The sequence below is a fragment of the Electrophorus electricus genome, chromosome 13 (assembly GCF_013358815.1).
Source record: "Electrophorus electricus isolate fEleEle1 chromosome 13, fEleEle1.pri, whole genome shotgun sequence".
In the NCBI taxonomy this organism is placed as follows: domain Eukaryota; kingdom Metazoa; phylum Chordata; class Actinopteri; order Gymnotiformes; family Gymnotidae; genus Electrophorus; species Electrophorus electricus.
In genome coordinates, this window is record NC_049547.1 from 18,551,639 (window position 1) to 18,557,638 (window position 6,000).

Consider the following 6,000-nt stretch of genomic DNA (forward strand, 5'->3'; position numbering starts at 1 on the left):
GACATACAAGGCAGGGGTATGAGATAAGTGGGAACCAGAATTGAAAAATAAGTAGGAACCAGAATTGAATGATCACAAATTGGTATTTTTATGATAAAGTGTTTTGGTAACTTAACTTTGCATTCCTTGTACACTTTGCATTGCCTGATGATGGAAGAAATGGCACAAAGACAAGTAAGGTCTATGTAATTAAATAGTGCATGTGTTACGATTAGTCCCTCCCAGCTTCCGTGTTTTCCGTGTTGTGTATTTTAGTTCCATGCCATAGTGTCGTTTTCTTCGCCCCTCGTTTGATTTTCCACACCTGTCTCTCATTTAGTTCATGTATTTAAACCCTGCCTTGTGGCCGTGGTCTTGGCTGTTCATTGCATGTCAATTGATGATCGTCTCGTATCTGTTATACAAGACAATCAGCAATTCACATGTTTGCTTCCATGTGTTTAGTGCTAGCTGCTGTTTGTGTTTAGTTACTCGTGTATCCTAACCCTTGTTTTGTTTAATTATGTATTCACGAACGCTCCGTATTGGCTCTTTGATCCTGGACTACTCTGACTACGACTCTGCATTTTCCCCCCAATAAATATTGCTCTTCTCCGCACATGCGTCCGCCTCCTTACCGCTCACCGTTACAGCATGGGAAATGTTATGTAATTAAATTACTCATGTATAATGTTATGAATCTTAAGACTCTTCACATGGATATCCAAGAACCACATTTTTTTTTTCAGCACAATGCCTAAAACCCAGCATGTGTAGTATTTACAGCGGGACATGGAATGCATTGTTATAACAGTAGATAAATGTCTTGCAGCTGTAGAACTTACATTGTGTATTATTTACATCTCAGATTAAATTATTACAATGTTTATGGTATAAGCTTCTAAATAAATTGTTACATACTATTTACATAGTATGTAAATTGTTACATACTAATTAAATTATTATGCTGTTTATATTATAAACTTCTAAATAGTATATTGTTTCTGATATAAACTTCTAATTAAACTATGTAGCATCCATTTGAAGACAGACACAGCTCAAGCTTGAATAAATAACCAATTAAACTCAGAAGCTTTGTGACCAGGCACAACTATAAGATAGAGGTGGTGCCGACTGCCCAGTGCTAGACATGGAGCAAGAACACAAGTGAGCAAAACAGGTATACTCCAAGACCAATAGCGCTATTATCCATATTTATTGTTTGGTATCCCTCTTAAGTTTGTTGAGATAACCCCCTCCCCTTTCATTCAATTTTAAGCCTAACAAAAGTCTGAAGTGAGCAGTTGCTATAATGACACTGCCAACTCACACCTCTGATAGCTAGCTAGCCATCAACATGCATTTGTTCTTACAAGAAGACAAACTTGCTTTCAGTCCAGCACTAGAAACAACTCATGATGTGGCCAACTATAGCTACCTTTGTGTGAGCTTTGTTTTTGCAGCTAATTATCAGATAGTTATCTCTGGTGAGCGTTTTACCAGTTTAACGGACTCTGTGATTAACTAGTTTAAAATGACCCTTTTCTTATGGACTGATGAGACGAGAGTGACTCTTGATGGAACAGATGGATGGGCACAGAGCTCCACTTTGACTCAGATGCTAGCACGGTGAAGGTTGGGTACTGCTATGGCCTGGTATTATTAAAGATGAGCTAGTTGGACCTTTTCGGGATGAAGATGGACTCAAAATCAACTCCCAAACTTACTGCCGGTTTTAAGAAGACATTTTTTTAAAGCAGTGGCACAGGAAAAAGTCTGCATCTTTCAAGAAGACCAGGATTTTTTATGTAGGACAATGCTCTATCGCATGCATTGAAGTACTCCACTGCGTGGCTAGCCAGTAAAGGCCTTAAAGATGAAAGAATAATGACATAGACCCTACCTCACCTGAACTAAACTCTACTGAGAAGTTGTGGGCCCTTCTTCAATGGGAGATTTACAGTGTTGATTGAAATACATTGGGTCCCGGATTGTCGAGTGCAGTCATTTTGTGTCCGTCTACAACACAAAATGAAGAAAGAAAAAGTGCAACAAAATGTGCAAAAGAAAAAGAACAGAGAACAGAGCTGCAAAAAATTGTATTGTACACATTGCAAAAGTGTTAAATAGTCTTGTTTAGACTTGGAAACACTGTTTTCACTTGAAATACGTGTTAAATCAAATCAAATAAAAATTTATTCATGTAGCACATTTTTACAACAGATGTTGTCACAAAGCAGCTTTACAAATGTCCAAGTCCAAGCCCCGAGTGAGCAAGCCAAGAGCAACAATGGCAAGGGAAAACTCCCTAGAGCCTGATGAAGAAACCTTGAGAGGAACCAAGACTCAAAATGGAGGCCCCTCCTCCTCTGGCCGACAACGGTCACCACAATAATAACAATTTTACGAGAAAAATAAATAACTAATAATAAAATTAGAAAATAAGCAATTAATGTCTAGTCCAATTTTCTAGAAGTCCTAGTCTTGTCCCGGTGGTATGCATGTGTCCGAAACCCATCCTGCAAGAGGACATCCATCAAGGGAAACTGAGAAGTAGCTATGGTGAAGGTGTGGTGGGCTACAGTAGGGGACATCAGGGGTGGTGAGAGTAGCCATGGCAGCTGAGATGGGTTGAGGCTCAGTAACATCATGACATCCCACAAGAGAACATCCATTAAGGGCAACAGAGAAGAAACATCATGACATCAGGGGAAGGTGTACCTTGGCAGAAAGAGAGACTAGATTATTAGGCATGTCCAGGTACGAGGGTATGTAAAATAGAGAACTATTATGTGCAAAGATGGACTCTAGCTATGGCAGCACAGCTAAAAGAATAGAGTTAGAAAGAAACAGAGGCATGAGGGCACCCTGGAACATCAGTACTCTCAGTCAACAAACTTGAGTGACAAAAGAGAGGTGAAGCAAGGAAGTTGTAGCTCAGTGGTTAAGGTACTTCATTTGAAATTGGAAGGTTGCTGCTTCAAGCCCCACCACTGCCAAGTTGCCCTTGTTGAGCACAGCCCTTAACCCTTAATTGCTTATGTTGTACTCAGTCATAATTATATGTTGCTTTGGATAAAAGTGTCAGTTAAATGCTGTAAATTGCAGCATCATAACATCCCAGTTGACCATAATTCTCAAGGCCTGTAGACCCCCAATTCTATACCTTAAATGGGAAGTAGTTAATAAAATGCCTGACTGTACAGATAGGTTTTCAGCCTAGCCTTAAATATTGAGACTGTGTCTGAGTCGCAAACATTTACAGGAAGGTTATTCCATAGTGTGGGAGCTTTATAGAAAAAGGCTCTGCTGAACAGTAATAAGTGCTTTTCTATACTTGAGAAGGCTCTCCTTCCATGCAAGTTGGCTACAAGCTTAGTGTGGAGCCATTTGCATTCTATTTTTCGAGTGTTTTGTTTTAAATTTTGAATGTGATCATCAATTATTTGATCAAGTTCTGTAGGGATGTGAATGTGATCATCAGTTATTTGATCAAGTTACATGGGGTTGTGAATGTGATCATCAGTTATTTGATCAAGTTCCTCGGGGTTTCTGGGTATCCTAGTTGCAAAGATAAGTCTGGGCAATTTGCAATAAATTTAGGTGCAGTGGCATGATGGTTACTATATACTGGCCCATATGTAGTTCAAATAAAATTAGGGAATGGTCTGAGATGGCAGCCGACTAGGGTTGTATAACTACATTCTCTATGTCTACACCTTATATCAGTACTAAGTCAAGCGTATGTCCACCAGAGTGCGTGGGTTCTCTTATACATTGGGTGAAACCAATGGATTCTAATATAGAACTAAAGGCCAATCTCAGAGGTTCTTGGGCACTATCAAAGTGAATATTGAACTCACCAACAATAATGGCTCTTCCTACCAGAGTGACTAGAACACGTTCTCTTATCATTCTGTACATGCTGGTTATAAACACCATGTTTTGCACTGAAATACTCAGAGTGTGTAGTAGCTAAAGAACAGATTTTATTTATTTACCAGATGCAATGTTTCTAAGTTTATCCAACTGATAATGTGGAACCTATTCTTTAGCACACATTACAAGCATAAATCAAACTTTTCACTGGAAATAACATTGCATACATTTAAATATACAGTTCTCATTTATTCTAGGATACATGTTTTGACATAGGCTATTACCGCTTTATGATTTCTTTTTAAATTGTCAGCATACATCGAAATAACCTGATTTAAAGATCACCCTTTAGCTCTTTATCCGTTGCAAACAGAATCAAAACTCTGAACCTATTTAAAATTATGTTGTATTTGTTTAAATTTCTTTTTCAGAAATTAATAAATAAATTGAGGAAAACGTTCATGTTCTGGGGGCTTTACACATAAATCAAAAAAATTATCCTGAGCTTTCCTTGAGACGCAGGGCGAACCAGCATTCCCCAGGCATGTGACTGGGGTGAGTGTTCACTATGTACAGAGCTGGGAACCATTTCAGTTTAATCCTGGGCAGCTGGTCACAGGCTACCACACCACAAAAATCTTCTCCAAATCACGACAGCTTTTCATCACAGCCGTGAGTTCAGTAGTGTACATGTTTTACTGATAACACTGGACAACAACAAAAGTTAATAAGGTGCGATTCTTAATGATTTCAACATCCTAAACGCGGCTATAACCATGTAAATTTATTATGGGCTCTCGTTTTAATGATAACTCCATGTGATCCATAAGAGACATTGTATTAGGTCCTGCTATAAGATGAACATTTTTTATATTTCAAAATACCGAGAAATATTGCATCATATTGCATCAGATCATGATGATCATACCCAGGAAGGTCTATTGCATCACTGTCTGATGTGAGATTCTGCAATTGCTGACATAAAATTACACAATAGGGAGATATATAAAGCAAGACACCATAGGACGAGCGATTTATTTCTGATGTAAATTCAGCTGTGTTAGGTTAAATGTAATTCCAGCTGCATTATAAACACTACTGAAGTGATTCAGATAGTGTCAATCAACAAGTAGCAATGCCTCTTAACTGTATCAATATTGTGGACAATTTTTGTTACGTTTGTGGGGAAGTGACTTTTGCAAATCAGAAGAAGGACATTGCTTCAAATGCAAAAGTGAAGAAGGCATATTATCTGTATTTCGGATGCCAGATCGGTGACCAGGACAAGTCCTGGGCCCCACACATATGTTGTCGTACGTGTGCAACAAATCTGTCACAGTGGATGAATGGAAAAAGAAAGTTGATGCCCTTTACCATTCCGATGGTTTGGAGGGAGTCCAACAATCACATAACTGACTGCTACTTCTGCATGGTGCCTCCTGTTTCTGGAGGTATTACAAAGAAGAAGAAGTGGGCAATAGCGTATCCAAATATACCTTCTGATATCCAAACTGTTCCGCATGGTGAAGGACTTCCTGTTCCCGAACCTCCAACAGAAGTTTCTAATGATCCTTCAGACGATGATGATGGAGACTAAATGTCTCTGGAGTTTCCTGGACCTTTGACGTTGGATGATCATCAGGAAACTGATCCTGACTTCAGTCAAGGTGTATCATCTGCGCCACACAGAATAACGCAAAAGGACTAAACAATCTCGTTCATGATCTGGAGCTGTCCAAGAGCAAAGCAGAATTACTAGGACCAAGACTTCAGCAATGGAATCTTCTTCAGGAAAATGTATGAGTGACATTGTATCGAAAGCGGCATCTGCAGTTAGAGCCTTTCTTCAGAAAGGTAGACAAACTTGTGTTCTGCTGTGATGTCAATGGCTTGTTGAATGCCCTCAGAATCCAACATGACCCACAAGAATGGCAATCGTTTATAGACTCTTCAAAAATGAGTCTCAAGGCAGTATTACTGCATTATGGAAATCGTCTTCCATCTATTCCAGTCGGACATGCTGTGGATATGAAAGAGACATATGGCAACATGAAGCAGCTGCTGGATTGTCTTGAATACAGCAAGTATGGCTGGCATATCTGTTCTGACCTTAAGATAGTCGCTCTGTTGATGGGTCTGCAG